Source organism: Vidua chalybeata, chromosome 4 (genome assembly GCF_026979565.1).
Source record: "Vidua chalybeata isolate OUT-0048 chromosome 4, bVidCha1 merged haplotype, whole genome shotgun sequence".
NCBI lineage: Eukaryota > Metazoa > Chordata > Aves > Passeriformes > Viduidae > Vidua > Vidua chalybeata.
The window spans coordinates 66430754-66449885 of record NC_071533.1 but is presented as its reverse complement, the minus strand read 5'-3'; the positions used below and the strand labels follow the sequence as shown (position 1 = coordinate 66449885).

General features: G+C 39.5%; 1 long non-coding RNA gene across 2 annotated transcripts; it reads right to left on the bottom strand.

The window, feature by feature from the left end:
* Positions 1 to 10917: 10917 nt before the first annotated feature.
* On the bottom strand, positions 10918 to 18547 carry LOC128787167 (uncharacterized). 2 transcript variants are annotated; one of them, XR_008430590.1, is made up of 3 exons: positions 17576 to 18547; positions 15887 to 16019; positions 10918 to 11506 (listed from the first exon to the last, which is right to left on the bottom strand). It is a non-coding gene; the product is annotated as an uncharacterized LOC128787167 (long non-coding RNA). The 2 variants fall into 2 exon arrangements; XR_008430591.1 differs by having other exon boundaries at positions 17600 to 18547.
* Positions 18548 to 19132: the final 585 nt, after the last annotated feature.

Sequence of the window (19132 nt, the reverse complement as noted above, 5' to 3'; positions counted from 1 at the left end):
GCATCACCCCAGTCACAAGGAGGCATCCCATGATCTAGTAACAATTGCCAATCCCATTTTTTTATTTGCCTTTTTTTCAAACCAGCAGCCTTGACTGCCTGCAGCTTTCCTCACAGTTGTAGCTATCACCTTCTCTGACCAAAGTTCTGTGGTCTCTCCCTGTTTATAGAGTGTAGGCACTGTTGAATGTGAACATCTTCTACTATGTTATTCCATATAACTTCATGACATCCATACTCTCCTTATATTTATGTCTCAATTATTCCTGATCACATTTCTGACCTCAGAGATCATTACGTATCTTGTCTTTTTAATTTCTATTTCCCTGAGCTCTCAGTTAAATGGGGCTTCTTCTGTGGTTATAAGTCTGTGAAGTATTTTAAAATATGGTTTGTGAGAGGGAAAAAAAACAGTATGTGAAATACATCTGTTCTCTATCCTTTACACTTGGATTTCTAGTTTGAATGTAATCTTATATTTTGCTGATTAGAAAAACCCATGATTTTATTAGTCATTGTAGTGCTGCTAACCTCAAGCACTCAAACACTGTGAGCAAAACCCCAGTGAAGCTGAAAGCCATTAAATCTAAAAATATATATACATGAGGACACTTCATTTCCTGGGCTAAAGTCTTTAGGGCATATTGAGGTCAAATTTTGAGACTTTTTGAGCAAACAGGAAGACTATAAATAAATCTCTTTTAACACAAGTTTATCTATCTCCTTCCTTTTAGGAGCATGGACAATGAGAATCATACTAGTTACAGTAACATAATAGAGCTGGCAATAATGCTATTTTCTTGTTTGAAGGGTGAACAATTTGATAGGGTTTTTTTGTCCATGTGGGGTTTTTTTTTGTTCTTTTTTTTTTAGTTGTTGTTGTTACTGTTGTGTTTTGTTGTTTTTTTCCTTTTTTTTTCCAAGCCAGAAGTTACAGTTTATGTAGAACCAGGCTTTATTAATTTCAAGTATGATGGGCCTTAGGTCATGTTCCAAAGGTGGGGAATAAACCCACAGAAGAAAATTGTTTCAGACAGAGGAAAAATGAAAATAAATAATCTCTATCGTAGTAGAGGGTTTTATCTGTGGAGATGAGGCTCGACAGTACAGCCATTCAATAACAGAAAAGATAAGACTGATAAGGCTTAACTTCAATGACCCTTTTTAAGGCTTTACTTAAAAGGAGAAGGAAAAAGCAAAGGTAGGAAAACCTAACATGAAGTAGGAGAGTGTCATTTTAGAAGGTAGAAAATTGGGTCTGAATTTTATTTTCCACCATCTCAAGCTCTAGTCATTATAATTTGCTAATGTAATTGGATGCTCAAGTGACATATTTGGGTGTTTTGGGAAGTTTTGCTGTCTCATGTCCAGCTTCCCCCAGCTGCATTGTCTCCCTGCATTTGAATGACATCCAGCCAAGTGGCTGCCACCCAGTCACAGGATGGAAATGATTATGAATATGAATAGTTTGGGGATGTAAACACATGTAGTGATGGCTGTGGGGCTTCTGTGAGGCCAGTCTCCCTTGAGTTACAGCAAAATCCTTATTTTTAGAAAGTGGGAACACATTTATAGGTGTGCTTCAGCTGCTGTTGTTCTAAACATGCAAGGACTGTTACACTTTCTCCATACCTAAGTGGGTAATAAAAAATGCAAGGCCTTCAGCATAAAGGCTCAAACATTTGATGAAAATTCAGATCTGCAGAAAGCAACTGGAAGATATGCTAATCATTCTGGATACCTTGGGACTAACTTGAGCAAAAACATATCTTAATTACAATATATAAAATACTCTTGGACATCTTCATTACTCTCAAATGCTACTTTGATTGAATCTATTTCTTAGGGGGTATCCTGCCCATGCTGCTTCTCTTAAATAATGTTCAGCTCAGAGAAGCAGCATGCATGAAGGAGAAAAGTAGTGTATTTGAGCTAGAGCCACAAAATGATTTTTGAGTTACAGTAATGAAGCATCAGATATCTAAAATTTTTGGCCAAGCCACATTCACAACCCTGCGTTAGGTGACTGGAGTCTCAAAGTGATGCCTGGAAAGTATTAAACATCTCAAAGTGAGATTCAAAAGTGAATCTCAAAGTGAGATTCTGACATGGGAACCATCTAGAACTGACCAAAAAAAAAGGAACACCTAAGAGCACATCCTAAATCTTTCCTCTTTTCCAAACCTGCAGAAAAGCACCCCCTGAGTTAAGGGATACTCCTGAACATAGGTACCACCTCATGTCCTTCAAGGGGACAAACAGAATTATTATTTTCTTCGTTTTTTGTCCAAATTACCCCACTATGACTCCTTCCTCGCTTCACACTGCAACCCTCAGTACAAACCTGATCTTTCTCCTTGACCTGAGTATGGAAGCGTCTGGCTGAAATTGTCCCCTCTGTCTGAGGACATTTCAAACCAATCCTTCTTCTCTGGAGGGCATCAACACTCAAGAGCCAGTTACATTCTCCATTCTTCTGGCTGAAAATGCTCCATTGCTCAAGAATGAACAAACAAATCACGGCACATTGGAATAGCAAAAGCAAAAAATAAGAGTGATTGTTCATCCTAGTGCAACACTGGAAGGGAACATGGTCCCATTTCAGTTCCAATGTCAAACCCTGCTTCTGCATTTCATCCAGTGCCTGCTTCAAGTAAAATGTATTTACCGTTATGAATTCACATGGCATTTGCCATATAAACAAAGAATCCATTCAGTTTTCTCTTTTTTAAATTCATTTTCCATATAAGGAAGCAGGCACAAGTACAGCAACTTGTAGAAGCAGCATGGAAAAAAACACAGAAGTCACCTACATCTAACTCTCTCACTTTTGCTACCAATGAGCCAATATTTGAAAATACACAGTAAAAATATCCACTAACAACTGATAGAATATAGCTCAGGTCCTACAATGAGAAGCCCCCTCTGGCCACACATGGTTTTAAGGGACTGCTGCCTTCTCTTTTAACCATCTCTTTGTAACACAAAGCAACCAAATACAACATAAAATCTGGCTTAAATACAGTGGTTAAGAATAAGGAATTTGCAAAATACTAAAATTCAAACATGTATTTTACCCAAATAAGTAGTTTTATCTTTTTTCTTTTAATGTACTCAAGAATATTTTCATAAATATAACCTAGCTTCTTAAAAATCTAGGGATATATTGTTGTTTATTTCTATTTCATATTTGGAAAATAACAAGCCATCTAAAAAGAAAAGACTTATTAAATTTTTTCAGACTGAATATAATCTTGAATTAGCTGATTAAAGCTGGAAACAGACATTCTGACCTCAGTATAACTAAAACACCCTGCTATGTGTTATATGGTGAAAGGCTGCTGGCTCTAGGTATTGCTTGTTAAATGTGTTCTGTTCTTTCCATAAAAACATAAGTCAATTTTCGGTATATGGTTTCAATTTGTTCAAAAGTCTGTATAAATTACATTTTATTTTTCCTTGGGAAAATATAGTTGAATATCACATCAAGAAAAGTTGACTTTTTTTATTCTTTTCAATTCTTTACCCCACCCTGCTCAGTGGAGCTGCAGTTTTTCCTTTTGTATTTCCAAGTCAATGCCATTCAAATACAGGCTTCTCTTTGTTGCCATTTTTTATGTGTAGCAGCGTCTCCTAGGAGCAGTAATAATCCTCGTTAGCCCTTGCACAACTCCTAATCAAAAGGAGCAAATTATTTAGGCTTATACTTCATGGCTCCCACACTTTTCCTCATAAAATATCAGAATACCTCTAGGGTCAGGAGATAAGCAGGTCTTTGCTCTTAGTCTTCCCTTAGTTTCTCACATCCTGATCTCCTCCTTCAGCAGGATGCTGAGAGTTCTTGCCCTAAACCCCACAAATTCTTGAGTAAACCCATTGATATGAATGAGCCTCCTGAGGTGCTGAAAGTTAAATAAGAGCACAAGTGCTTTGCTGGATAATGGCTGAAACACTCAGCACTATGTGGGACTAAGATCTGGGTAATTTCCTATACTTCTTATGCCTACAGAAAATAACCTAATTCCTTTACATAACAACACAAGGATTAGTAGAAGGGTCTTCTGTTTGAACCAGGAGGTTTAGGAGGAAATGGAGGAGGAAGGAAACATGAACAACATTTTTCCAAACTCAGTAATTTAAAAAAATATATTAAAAAAAAAAAAAAAAGTGTGGTGGCAGATTGTGTCTAGTTAGTAATAGGTCCAAATCAGAAACTTCTCATAATTTTGGGGCATGTTTGTTTAAGCTGTAGAAGAAAAGTAATGTTAACTCCAAAAGTATGGATAGAAATACTCATGAAATGAGAAGTTTAGTTTGGAAATATAGCCATGTAACACTCTTTTATTAAATAAATAAGCACTTTTGACTTAAAATTTTTGCCTTAGTCAGTCCTCCACCTGTTCATTTTTGCAGAATTGGATGTGATGTGTCAGCCTGTGGTCACAAGGTGCATTAAGGAAGAGGTGCTGAAGATACAGACCCAAAACCATGAGACCACTTATGACCAGTCAGAGAAAGTCCTTTGCTCTGTGTAAAGGGGCTGAAACCATGTAAAGCATGAAACCAGAAATTCAACTCACATGGATATCAAACATCTGCATTTTTCATTCACTTGTAAGAGAGGTGTAGCAGTCCTGATACCTGTCTCAGTGTAGCATGGGATTTCAGGGCACAGTCACTATAAAAAGGAGACGGAGGGCAAAGGAACACGGCTTCCTATAAACAAACTAAATTACCTGAGAAATGCAACAAGAAAAACTTGGCAGAGGAGCAAACAGCATCTAGAGACCTGATTCTGTCCACACAGAGAACCTGCTTTTCCACTTCCTTATGCTTTATAATGTCATGCCCACATGAAGAAATTAGAAATTTGTTTCTCATGCTGGTGGCATTTTGTACTCACTTTTCAGAGGTAAATGATGGCTCATGACTGAATGGAGAATGAGGTGTGCATATCTGGGGTTGTGCTTCTGACTGGAAGAAAAGATATTCAAAAGTTTTGTCATGTAACTAAGAGTCCAAGGCAATGATTAAATATCTGTGTTCTTAATCTCTTTCATGTGGGTAGGTAAGTGTGTGTATGTATATTTATGGAGAGAGGAAAAGAGAAAAGACAGATCAAAATCTCTGACTGAGATTTTGATCATCTGTCAAGTAGAAAAGTAACTCATTGACCTCAGCAGGGAAATATCAGGATCAAACTTTCTGACAATCACATTTAGAAAATATGGGGTTTTAATAAATGGAAAATTATTTTATGCATATATGTCTGCCTCTGTAATGCTGTAGTTCTTTCTGGATTTTAATTGACTGTCATGTCCACCAACATCTTTTGAAATAACTCTACTCAGAATGTAATGCTCAGTGACATTTTCCAAGATGTTGAAGGGACCTGCTCCTAAAAAAACTATCAAAGGATAAAGTAAGAGCTTTTTTTTGTGACTTACTTTCCTTTTAATAAACATGTAACACCCATGAAAAGCAGAAGCATGGTCTTTTCTAGTTTATTTGAGGAAGGTTAATCCATGTTTACAGCAATGTGTTCACAGTACATTTTGCTTGGAAGGTACAGAAATATCTAAAAAAAAAAAAAAAAAAAAAAAAACCCAAAAACAAAAAAAACAAACAAACAAAAAAAAAAAAAAAAACCACAAAAACCTCAAAAAACAACAACAACAACAACAAAAAATTCCAGGCTGTTTTCTGCCTCTTATTTTGTGTGGACACTGTGCTGAGCAGGCTGAAATTCCAGTTCTGTTATTTGGTGGCAATTCAAAGCCAGGCTGCACCATGTGTGACCTCTTTAGTGTTGAAATGCCTCTTCGTAAGACACCTAAAACTTGAGTCTCCCAACTGTACCTGCCTCAGCCAACCATTCTGTCATGTATTTCTCAAGTAATTACTTGATCTGGAGATCCTGGCAGGAAAAAAGACTGAGACAGTCACATCTGTGGGTATTACAATTATAGTGGAACAATAAGATGTTTGAGTCACATTGGAAGTTACCTGCCCTATTTAAGTTTTTTAAAAAAACTCCCCTCTCACGGATTTTTTTTTAATAGAAAAATATTTCTATATGTAAAACTAGGTAAATAACCAAAAACAGCTGATGAAGTAATTCTTATCTGAACTGATTTACCTCTACCAAGTCAGCCCATTGCATACCTTGACACAGCATTGGCTTTGCAATAACCAGCTTCTGCCTCTGGACTGTAGTTCAGAAAGTGGAATGCATTATTACAGCACAGGGAAATGTTGCAAACTATTGGTGACTCTTTACCCATAAATTAAAAATAATGAGCCAATATCATTCCTAATGTAAGCCCTTAATGCTAGGATTAATTTGATGATGTGTTTATGTGCTGAGGAATCTAGGCAATGAGAAAAAAAAAGAGGGCAATGCCAAACTTGGTGTCAATAACACATCAGAACACTTTCTAGAGATTGTCCACAATGGTTTCCTTTTGAGAATTTATTATCCCAACAACTCTGCCAAGTCTGAGCAGAGCACAAATTAAGTGTTACAGATGCATAAATTAGACTAGAGATTAGTAAGATTTATGTACCTGGGGTGCTATTCTTACACCTATTAAGATTATTGACTTTGGAAATGTACTTTCAGAGGATGTACTTTGTGTCCTAGTCACAAAGTGGCCTGTGCTGTTGTTCCAGATGGCTTCTGTTCTCTCACCACATATCTGTCCCCCTCTCAGCCAGCTGCTGCAGCCCTCAGCCCTGTGCTGGACAAGACCTGCAGCATTTTAAATTAACCCCAGGCTGACTCCTACAATGTTTTACATAAGTTTCATTGAGAAGACATCAGACATTTCCCATTCAGTTTACAATTTGTCAACAAACAGATTGTGTACAGGGCTTTGTAAACACAGAAAGCAACTGTTCTTCAAATCTGATGGCTAATGACTTCCCCATCTGTTGGCTGGAAGTCAAGGGCTGTTTGAACAGCACAACGTGCAGAGAGCACAAACACCACCCATAAACTGTCCCTGGTAACTTATCAAACACTTTATCCACATAAACAGCTGCTTCAGAAACCCACGTTCACAGAATGTCGATTATAGTACCTGGAGCTTGCTCTGTACAAAAGTCTACCAATCAAAATCTTAAAGAAATGTAAAGGGAAGATTACTTAAGGACTGCATAGAGTTTCTGCATCTGCCAGTTACCACTGAACTGTGGTTTATTTGTGAAAGTGCCACAGGAAGTTCTTGTAGCTGATAAAAACTGAGGATTATCAAATACTTAGCAAAAGATGGCACAAGTCAAGGAAAATGTCACAAGAGTTCAATCCTGCTGCACTTCTGTATCCCTCTAGGAAACACATACTTAACGATAAAAAGCAGAAGAAGAGCCACTGCTGACTTCCTGAACTAAAATTTGTTGCAGAATGGAGTGGACTGACAAGAGTTCAATGGCAATGCAGGAAGTCAGAATCATTCACTGTCTCGGAGGTTATTGCAAATCCATAACCAAAATCCAGATGAGCTGCTGGTGAAGTTTTATTTGCTTCTCTAACTATAAATACAACATTTTGCGAACTGTCTGCTATGCAAAGCAGACACACATGTTCTCCTCAACTCCCAAATGTTCTGAAAGCATCAGACATCACATAAGACATTTCAGTTCTGTAACTGTGTGTAACATCCATTTCCAAAAACAAAAACAAACCAAACAACAGGCTCAGGAACATTTGTTTTATTTTGAAAATATACTGTGCATTTTTTCAGATGAGATTAACTTTTCCAATAAAGGGGTCAGAAAGCTAAAAGATGTGCATGTTTGTTTCTAGTCAATGTTGTGAAACTGCTCCCTGTCCCCTCCAAACTACCACAGATCAACTCTCAAGAAGTTGCACAACAGTGCTTGTTTTGAGCTGGAAAGATCTTTTTCAGATGAGCAGAGAAAGATACCAGAAGATGCAAAACTAACCAGGACAAACAAAAAATGGAGCAATATGCATCTAAGCAACCACAGCCAAAGCTTTCACCAAATGTCCATGAAGCCAGTGCTTGTGACAGAGGTAAAGGAATGCAAAGACAGCTTCCATTTCATGAAGAGTGCATGATTGTATGCTGGAAAAATTAGGCAATGTGCTAAGAAAACTTAAAATATTCCAATGTGCAGAAGAAGAATGAGTTCCGAATAAAACTCAGTTGTTTGCAAATTTGATTCCAAAAGTTCTAGCTATCTCCACCCATGCACTAATGTGCTTTCCAGGTAAAATAGATCTTCACAACAATACCTCTAATAGCCTTCATGGAGCCATTTCATTTGAACTCCTTTCCCTGTCACAGGCACCACTAACATCAGAAATCTATGTGTGTAACATATGGCCAGAAATGACATTTTCCGCCCTTTGATGCCCAGGCAGATCAAAAGGAATAAGCCAGGACATTTGATATTTTTCCTTCCCATTCAAGCTTAATTATATTTGCTTTTAAAATAAATTCTTTGGATTTTTTCAGAAAAACTGTCATCCAATAGGGTAAAACAATGTTAGGAGAGCATTAAATACAACATGACTCCCCCCAGAGAAGCACCACAGAAATGACCATTTGCTGGTCCAGCCTCACTGAGTAGATCACTGCCAGAACAAGCTGCAGTAGCCCAACAAGTCACCTCACAAAGGACAACCATCCCACAACGATTCTCCCTCACAGCAAAACTTTCATTCAAAGTCTACTATTTTTCACCAGTTACAAAAGATTAAATATTACTTTTCCCTTTTTATCTTCCAAACATGGCTTGATTATCATAGTATCTTGAAGGAAAATAACCAAAATCAGGGTGGGAAAATAAAGTCTCTGGGTTATTTTTTCCCAGTGTATTCTGAAGCAGAAAAAGCATTTTTCTGTATTTGGTGACACCTGCCCTTTTAGCTGCAAGGTGGTAGGTGTAAGGGTGGCCTAAAGCAAGGATCAAGGCAAATTTCCTTACACATTCATATTATTTATGGTTTATATGTGCATTCACAGATTTTATGCATAGAATCATAGAATCAGCTGGAAATCAATGGAAAAGACCTCTAAGATGACCCAGTCCAACTGCTAACCCAGTAATGCCAAAGCCATGAGGAAACCATGTCCCTTCTCCACTTCTGATACCTTGCAAGAAAGCATCCAAGTCTTCTTATAGCACTTTTCTTTTGTTCTAAAAACTGTGACTAAAATGAGGAAAATTTATAGAATTTACAACTTTTCTTCCTTGAACTAAGTGTGGCAATGGCAATGTGTGGATTAGATAGGAACAAATCTAATTTCTGCAGAGCATAGCTAGAAGAAGAGATCTACAACCATGGAATCAATACAACAGCAGCAGTAGTTTTTTTTTAAAACATCAGACATGTAATGCAAGTTCATGGCAAGCAGCTAAGGTTCATATGACCCATTAGTCTTTGAATGATTTTATTTTTCTAGGCCTTTGAAGAGCTTCTATTCATCTCTGACCCTACAGCCAGTTTTTGTTGTTGTTGCTGGAGGCTCTTTTCAGTAAGAGCATCCCATCATGAACTCTATGCTCATTTTATTGAAGGGTATTTTTTGTAGCTCTTCTCATGGAAAAACTCCATTAAATGTTTTTAAACCATCCTTGGGAAGAATATCTTTTGTCCCGAGGACACATCACTGGAGTTAGGGAAAAAGAGCTCCAAAGTTGTAGCTGCATTCAGAGTCTCACACACTGCATCCTCCTATGGGGTCCACATTACAGAAACCATAGAACAGCCATTCACTGGCATGCTTTTAATTATCCACATTTTTACTTTACTTTGTGGTTTTCTTGTGGCTTTTACTTCTGTGACATCACTTTTTCTTTTTTACATTGAAAGTGAGAGACAGAAGGGGAAACAGACCCAAATGGCCAGAAATGTTGGGAATCATTTTTCATATTAATTCCAGAGTTTGCAACCTATTTTTTCTATACAGTTCCTAATGATAAAACAAAGTGCTCTGCCTAGCTAAATGCCTAAAAAAAAAAAAAAAAAAAAAAAAAAGAAATATTTTAGGCTCTTATGTTAATTTTACTAATTTTACTTACAGAGTAACCCAAAATGAAAATCCTGTATTTTTTGCTGTGCAAAAGGAAAACTCAGCATAGGTGGCATGAGAAGTACTTTTCACAATCTTTACCCAAAGAACTTCCCCTCCACTTACTCCTTCTTTTACCTGCATTCTGGCTGACAAAGGAGTGTGTCAGAAATGTCTGATTCACAAGTAATGAAAGCCTGAATAGCTGCGGTTGCAGGGAAGTGTTAAAACTGTGCAAACACCAAGTGTGGTTCCCATCACACATAAAAGAAAACAAACTGAACTCTATCTGGAAAATCTCTCTCTTGCAGTGCTTGAAAAAGGAACATCATGTCACAATGATTCACTGTTACATGCTGATTTTGAGTGAATGCTGGAGAGCACACGAGCAAAACCCCATTATCTCCGTACCAGAGCACTGCAAAGGCGAGGGGCAGGCGATGCTATTAAGGCCCACACACAAAGCCCCAGGACCCACAAAGGGCATCCCAGTCCATGCACTGATGCCTCCCCCCACAGTGATTTGGGGCACAACGTGTCCCCCAGCTATTTCATCATATCTGCCATTACTAAGTTCTCTGAGCCAAAAAAACACTTTTTTTTTTTTCCTACTCTTTGTGATACAACATGAGGTTTCCTTGTTTGTTTTATGTTCCAGGAGAAAAATGATGGGGAAAACATTTCTGAAGCTCTTTCATTTGTCAATGACAAATGCAGAGATTTATATGAAACACCAGCAAAATGGAAATATTGACTCTGAGCCTTCAGTTCAGATGAAAAGTGCTACCTAGGTGAAGAGTGTCATTATTGTAATGAATCAACTGCACACACGTCACAGGCGTAACAAAGTAATGTTTATTGCCAGTAACCTTTGCAATAATCATAGTTTCCAATAAGGACTCTTTAGTTAACTATCAAACTCCACGGGTGAGATTTCAAGAGTTGTCTAAGTAAATTTGGTGCCAGCTCAGATGGAAAATTGATGAAAGATGGGTGCCTGACTCCCACAAGGCCTTTGAAAAAAGGCTCATCTTGCATTAATTGAAAGTGGGGAGGAAGAGAAATTCAATATACTGTCACAGCAAAAGCAGGAGAAAGAAAATGGCATATTAAGCAACTTTGAAGGAAAAGTTCTGTGTCACTGAAATACAAATTGCTGCAGAACCTTGTTATTTACTGGCACTCTACTTTGCTTCACTGCCAGGAGACAGCAGAAATTAAAAAAGATGGTCTGCAATGTCTCAAAATCTTCCTTTCTGCTTTTACAGAGCCTGTAGTGGCAAACTCCATTAAATCACAATCCTATCTCCACGACTATTCAACATCTGTGCGTCTGTATGGAGTAAAGGGAAGAGACAGAAGGTGCCACAGGGATGGGACCAGGAGAACAGCAGCACACACTGCTGCTTGAGTTTCTCTCTGCCTCACATTCCAAAATCACTGTTGGTACTTCTCAGTGCATACCTGGAGGGAAACAGGTAAAAATGTTCATTAGAGAGAAGATGCTGATGAGGTACATTTCAAGCAAAACAAATACTTTCCACAGCACAGCATCCATCCTCATCTTTGGGCATCCATCCTCAGGCTGCTCAGTATCTCTTCTATGCTCCTTGTACTTCTAGAGGTACCACTTAATGGCAGCATGAAAACACTGATTTGCATATGGAAGGGGATTTAATCCTGCCTGAGTTCAGACACTGACCCATGTTTGGTAAGGAAAGATTTTTTACTCCCCCATGAGCTTTACTCTCGCTGCTCTATCTACAGAACCTGCTATGTTTGGGGTTTTTTAAACACTTGTTGAGAGAGCAACAGAAGTCACCACTGGAGCCACAGGAGGTTTCCATCCTCTGCACTTGCTTATGCATTGCACCAATGTCATTGAACGTCATCTTCACACCCCAAATCCTCCCAGGATTTCACTCTAATTGGCAGTTCCCTGCCCCCTCACTAAGGAGTGTCCAAGGATATCTACTTTCCTGTGGAAACACTGGAAAATGGGGGCACCACTTTCTAGGGACAACTGGAAACTGCTGAGGAACCACACACAGGTGGAAATTCAACCCAATGAGAACTCAGTTGGTGGCACCAGCCTACCAAAGCCACCACATTTCAGTGAGCAGATGAAGGGTTGAGTGAGGGTATTACTGCTCCATCTGGGTCTGAATACTTAGCGGGTCAGATACCAAAATGAAAGAGGTTTCCCAAATAAGCTGGCACTGGGCAGAGACTTTCATTTGACTCACTTATACTTCATAATGGGAATAAACACAGGTAACCATAAGGCCATGGATAAGGCTCTGCACTTACACTGTGCTTACTTCTAAAAATTCAGTAATGGCAATGAGCTACAGCATCTTTACTCAACTCCAAAGACCTTTTTTCACTTCTGAAAAGAATACAGGACCTGACATATTGTAAAAATAAGCCTTGTAGTAGCAATTTCAAGACTTCCATAACACCACAATGACAGGACAAGGGGTAATGAAGTTATACTGAAAAAAATTAGGTTTAGATTGGCTATAAGTAAGAAATTCTTGAGAGTGAGGGTGGTGAGGCACTGGCACAGGCTGCTCAGAGAAGTTGGAAGTGCTTATGGTCAGATAGGGCTTGGAGCAGTCTGGACTATGTGAAGGTGTCCCTGCCCATGGTAGGGACTTGGAACAAGATGATCTCTAAGGTCCTTTCCAACTCAAACCATTCTGTGAATAATAAAAAATTACCATAAAATATTTTTACTACAATGATGCAGTTTTTTTTCACCTTACTAATCTGTCTTATGCGCTTCCAAATTAAATTTGTGGTAGAGCAGTGGGCTAGCAAGGCTTGTGCCCAGTTTTTGTCAGGAAACAGCTGACTTGCAAGACAGAATATTTCATGGGAATCTTTGAGAAGGTGCCAACCCTCACAATTATACTTGACCTTTCTCTTGCTCACAGCTTCTCAGCACACTAGCAAATGCTGCAGCTTCGCACAGGAAGAGCTGAGAAGCCTAATGATGAACATCAGGGTTTTCTGAGCGTGTTTTCAGTATTCCTTTCATTTCATGATCATTTATTTCCTTCTATTTTTAAGTTGTTCTTGTTCAACTTCCAGTTTTCCCACTTAGTAGGAGACTGGAGTGGAAGTAGTCTGGTGCCAGAGCATGGAGAGAGATGATGATGTGCAGCAGCTTCTTCAGACTGAAAGGCAGGAATTAGAAGATACTAGATACTATAAAACTGATTTAAATTAGGGTAAAAAGATTCTTCCATTGCTGAAATTTAAAGAACAGGTAAATATCAATTGTTTTGCAGCTGGTTTCTTTCTTGTCTTAAGAAATAGCACTTGATTAGGTGAAGACTGCTACTACTCAAAGAAAATTATTTTCCCCTCCAAGTTCAGTATCAGGTTTTGACCTGGGTTTTGACCCACCAAGAAGGTGGCAGATGTGAGGAAAAGGTAGCTCCACTGCAGAACCAGGGAGCTCTTTTTGCTGTCACAACTACACTATTTCCCTTTTCTCATCCCTTCAGTGATGCAGTGACACCAAGGTGGAAAATGCAAAGCTTGACCTTGCTCAGAGCATTTGAAATCCCAGGGCTCATGGGCTGCTGCAGTCTGGAACAGGGAATGAAAAGGGCTTACAAGGAGACAACAACCATGTCAAAAACCTCAGAGGGCCTCATTTAGGTAAGGGCAAGTTTTCAGCTGGAAAATCAACCCTGCAAGTATGAACCTGCAGCATTTGTAAATTACCCTATGCATGGTGAATCCAGGACCATAAAATCCCCCCAAATTTGCTGTATGAATAAGGTCTTTGGAAAGGTCTCTGCTGTAAGAAGACAGAATCAGTCTGCAAGAAAGAAGTGGAAGAAAGAAAGCTGACTAAGGTTTTTTTTCATTAGGAATATCAGGAGTCTCAAGAAACCTCAAACCACTGTCTGTATTTTATTTTAGTTGTGTCTGCTGATGCATGTTGCAGGGAACAATTTCCATGCACTTTCCAAAAGTTTAGCTGTCTATACATTTACATATAATATATCAATATCCTGTAGTAAGGAAAGATTGGCAGCTAAGTTTGAGAGAGTAGACCAGGATTTGAGATCCATTATTTGCAACAATCTGAGTGTGGCATTAAAAAAATGCTTATTTTGCAAATGATTCTTATTTCTAGAGCCAAAAATGATTGTAGAAGAATTACATTAGTAATCAGGAATCCAGAGAAGCTTATTCAGCTTATTTTACTGCTTGTGTTGATTACACTGTCTTTTGTCTCCATCCAGCAGTGGGAAGCGCTTTATCATCTTCTGGTTTGGAAAAAGACCCAAGCAGCTAATGTACAAAAAAAATATATTCTCCTAGTAGCTGCAGCATGATTAATTTTCCACCCCACAAGACCACTGTGAGTTTGAAAGCACCCTAGAGCTTTATATGCTACATTATAGTCATCAAGGATCATAAAGCATCTTCTTCCTTCCGCACCACTAGCACTTCAGAGAGCTAGCATGGTTGAGTGGAATGAGCAAAGAGCTTAAAATTTGGAGATTTTTATTATGAACCTAAACCAGCTTGTGTCTTGCCTTTGGCCTTACTTACATATTGCTGGACACAGTTCTCTGAAGCACTGCAGTCCTAAACTCCAGCTAAAAAAAATCAAAGACTTCTGCCCATATGACACCCAGACCTTGATATTTGAATTATAAAATGCTGACAAGAATACCAATGTTTTTTCATCATGGATATTTGGGTTAATTTATGAAAAGCAGGAGGTAACAGCAAAGCATTTTAATTATGGTAAATCATTTTCCAAAGAAAAATTACTCATTGTTTTCGTTCCACATCATTCCCCACAGATAAGTACATGGAGGAAATCCTGCACATTCCATTTCCCCTGTTGCTACAGAGAAAGTTGACCTGGGGACAGCTGCCTTTTACATATCATCAGGACGCTCCAATCCCAGCAGCAGAGAGTGAAAAGTCTGGGATTTAGGCTGCCTCTTAGAAGTATGGTCATGCCTGGGAGTACAGTGGTATTTAGAGGTACCTAAGTCCCCCAGAGCAATAACAGACATTATTACTGTAAGAGTTTTTAAGCTTGTCCAAAAGCAATTCAACTCTCCCATCCATCTGTAACTCTTCCATCTCTTAGCGGGTGACAGCTGCCAAATGGAAACACGAGGGACAGAGAGGGACAGGCTGGCACAGGGACAGTAGGGCCATGCACATCAGCTTTAGTGCTGCCACCCTGGGAATAGGCCAGAGAAAAGGTGTGTCCAGATTGCATCACGCTGATGATGCTGCCCTTGAGGGGCCTCCAGCATGATCCTTGGAGGAGCAGTCCCTACTGGGGAATTTGCGGGAGTGGGAACATCAGGGAGAAGAGTCCACATCTGTATTTAGGGAACTGCATGGTTAGGAGAAGGAAAACAGATTCATTGCCCTCCACCAGTGCTGACAGCCACACTGAAGCTATCAGGACTACTCACAGAAGCAAAAATTAGACAAGACTTATCAATATTAACATCCTGATATTGATTTAGGTCAGTTCTGCCCACAGTTGTGCTACAAAGAAAAAGATGTTCAAACATATTCAGGACATGACCCTCAGCATTGCTTTTTAGAAAATGTGTTTCTCCTTAGCATCTTCTGGTTCTGTGTGCATGAATTAATTATACTTTAGACATTCTGTCAGGTGACACTTAGGAAATTTGTACAAAGAATTAATTCCTGTTTTTCAGGATGTTTGTCTTTAAATAATTTAAAAAATGAAAAAGGCAAGTCATCTGAAGCTAAGTTTAAATTTCATCTGCATCTTTTTAAAATGCCATTATACTGGATTTTTCCCCTTTTATTTTTACTCACATAATTTTTCCCATGCTTTTCTTCCATCCTCCTTCCTCTCCACATGAATATTCTAGGTGCCAGCAGAGATCTGTTTGGGTGCGTGACTTCCAGTGAAAATGAAAATAAAAGCCAGCAGTGGATCCCAATGCACCTTTATATAAGAAATATTTAATTTAATTAAGTGTAGCATTAATTTTATTTTTTCATATTGGATAAAACTTGCTGAAGGCCTGCTCCCTGCTATACAGTCATCCCTTCAATTTATTTTTTGCTCACTTTGTTCCATTTCTGAGGTGATGAATTTAACACCTGGTACCATTTTCCTCACGCCTCTTGTTCACTTAAGAATATCAATGCAAGCCACAATCCATGTTTATGTTCAGTGTCACCCTGACACTTCCAGCTGAAGACAGCCTTGCATCATTTAAATAGATTCATTTTCTTGAGATGGACCCTGCTACTCATCTCTTCTCCAGCTGGACAGAATAATCAGGTTGTCTCACACCAGCCAACAGAGAGTTTAATCCTCAAACCCTCGATCTTCCATAAATCTGTCTGCAGAGAGCCACTGCTAGAAATTCTTTGTCGTTTATGTCATATCTTGTAAAATCTATTGAGCCTACTTTGAGCATGTGTCTGTTTTGACTTTTCCTGAAGAACAGTCTCTGGAGGGAAAATCTGAACCCTAGCATTTATCTTTCCATGCATTGGGATAGGAGGTTGTGAAAGGCTCTTTCTCATGGGGATATTTTCCAGTGAGTCAGACTTGCTTTCTCTGGATTGACAGGCTCTGACAGCAAAGTATTAATACTGTCTTGCAGTATTAGTCAACTGGACTCCAGCTGAGAGCTGAATAAAAAGACAGACCTTCATCCTAAAACTGATTCCCAGGCAAGGCTCCCTTTAAAGAAAACAAGACCTTTTCCTGAGTAATCAAGAGGGACTAAGAAAATTAAGAAGGATTTCAGGTGTCTCTGAGTACATAGGGAACTGTTACTTGGGCCCACAAAGTTTCTCCAAAACTAACCCCAAACTTAATTTGGGTTTAAAATATATTATGAGAAACAGAATAGATGCACTATTTTTGCAAACCTGAGCAGTCAAAATCAATAATGTTTTCCTACATGGTCAAAGGTTGTTCAAAACAAGAGTTGGCAAAAAAAAAAAAAAAAAAGCTGAAACATCCTTTTCCTTATTTTTGTCATGGTAGCATGACTCATATAAATGAAACAGCTAAGTTAAAACCTATAAAAGCAGCATTCCCTTCAGACTGAAAAATGAAGAGGAAGAAAAATAAATTACTTTACTTTCTAATCCTCATTCATGTTGGATTTTTACCAGATCCATACTAAGGTCATTTTGTTCTAAACAATTTCTATATTTTGTATCAAACTTCTTTCTTTCTGAAAATATCTACCATCTAGCAGTCATACAAATGTCTTCATTTTACTAGTTTCTAGTATTTAAATTGGAAATCATAGTGTCAAATTAGTCAAAGAAATATTTCTCCTAATCACAAAATCTCTATTGAATATTATAACCCTTATTTCTCACTAGAAAACCTGGAGTTTCATTAAAGAGAATTTTAAAAAGAGTCCTTCAAATCCAAGAGCAAGGTTATTTTACTCAGAAGAGTGAAAGAGAGAGGGGAAAAGAGAAAGAGGGGAAAAAAACAGGCAAAGAGAATGAGAGAGAAAATTAGCAAACCTGAATGGAACAATCTAGTCACACCTGGGCTCATTCACTGCAAAATGGTCACATCTGTTGTGCTGCTTTTAGACTTGGGATTTCTACTGGAAGAGAACTGTGGCTGCAGGTCCCAAGAGTGAGAACTGAAGTTCAAATATGCACCAGCCAGCCAAGAAATGTAGCCTGCCCTGATGATAAGCTGCTAGAAGCCTTCTTCAGCAGGAAGAATGTCAGGGGAATCTGTCAGGGGAAAGAGTCACCCAGTGCCCACTGGGACACAGGAGTGCCTTTCTGCTGGCACAGAGCAGATTCCAAATCCATGGTGAGGGTCTGCAGGCAGTGGTCATGTTCGTTCCTTGGGTTTGCAGAGAGCAAGTGGATGGTTGAGCAGAGGGTTACAGCAGCTCAGAAAGAGCTGTGGAGTTCAGGTTCCCAGCCAGGAGGGACATCCCTGTCCTGGGGGCAGCAGGCCCAGCATGGCCAGCCCGGCAAGGGAGGGATTGTCCCGCTCTGCTCGGGGCTGGGCCGGCCTCACCTCGAGTGCTGGGGCAGCTTTGGGTGCCACAATAGAAGAAAAACATTAAACTATTAGAGAGTGCCCAAAGGAGGCCACAAGGATGGTGAAGGGCCTTGAGGGGAAGCCGTGTGAGGAGAGGCTGAGGGCACTTGGTCTGTTCAGCCTGGAGGAGACTGAGGGGAGACCTCAGTGCAGTTACAAATTCCTCGTGAGGGGAAGAGGAGGGACAGACACTGATCTCTGCTCTGTGGTGACAGAGACAGGACCCAGGGAATGGCCTGAAGCTGTGTCAGGGGAGGTTTGTGTTGGCTATCAGGAAAAGGTTCTTCCCCCAGAGGGTGGCTGGGCACTGAACAGGCTCCCCAGGGCAGTGGGCACAGCACCAGCCTGGCAGAGCTCAGGCAGTGTTTGGACAATGCTCTCGGGCACAGGGCGACTCTTGGGGATGGTGCTGTGCAGGGCCAGGAGCTGGACTGGATGATCCTTGTGGGTCCCTTCTAACTCAGCTTGTTCTGTGATTCTAAGTGTGATATGGAAGTGATCCTGTCACACTTGCTTCTGTCTTATGGGCTCATATGGTCTCCTTTCCTCCTGCATGCAGACATCTCCCAGTCCTGTAGTGTTTAACCTTACAGTATTTTTCTCCATTTCTATATTCTTTGGGCAACTGAGGCAGAGAGATTAAAAGTTGCAGGGGGGAGGGAAGAGGGAAAGAACTGTTCAGTACTGAAGCATTGTTATTGGGTCTTCAGAAGTGCCTGGATCCATGAGAAATACAAGGACCTGTGTGCAGAGATGCTTTTAAGTGTTCCCTGCATGCTGGCTGCATCGTGAATGCGTAACACTGTTCCAAAACATGGCTCTGAATCATTCCTGTTAGCTGGGTGAAGTGGAGAGTGTCAGAGCACAAAATCCCAAGTCTCATACTGGCACTGAAAGAAACATTAGTTTCTTTCTTCCTTTTCTTTTTTCTCTCTCTCATTTTCTTTCCCAATGACCTTAAAAAAATGTTCCAAGGAAAACAGAACCATATCTTTTGCTGGAAGAGGAGCAAAAGA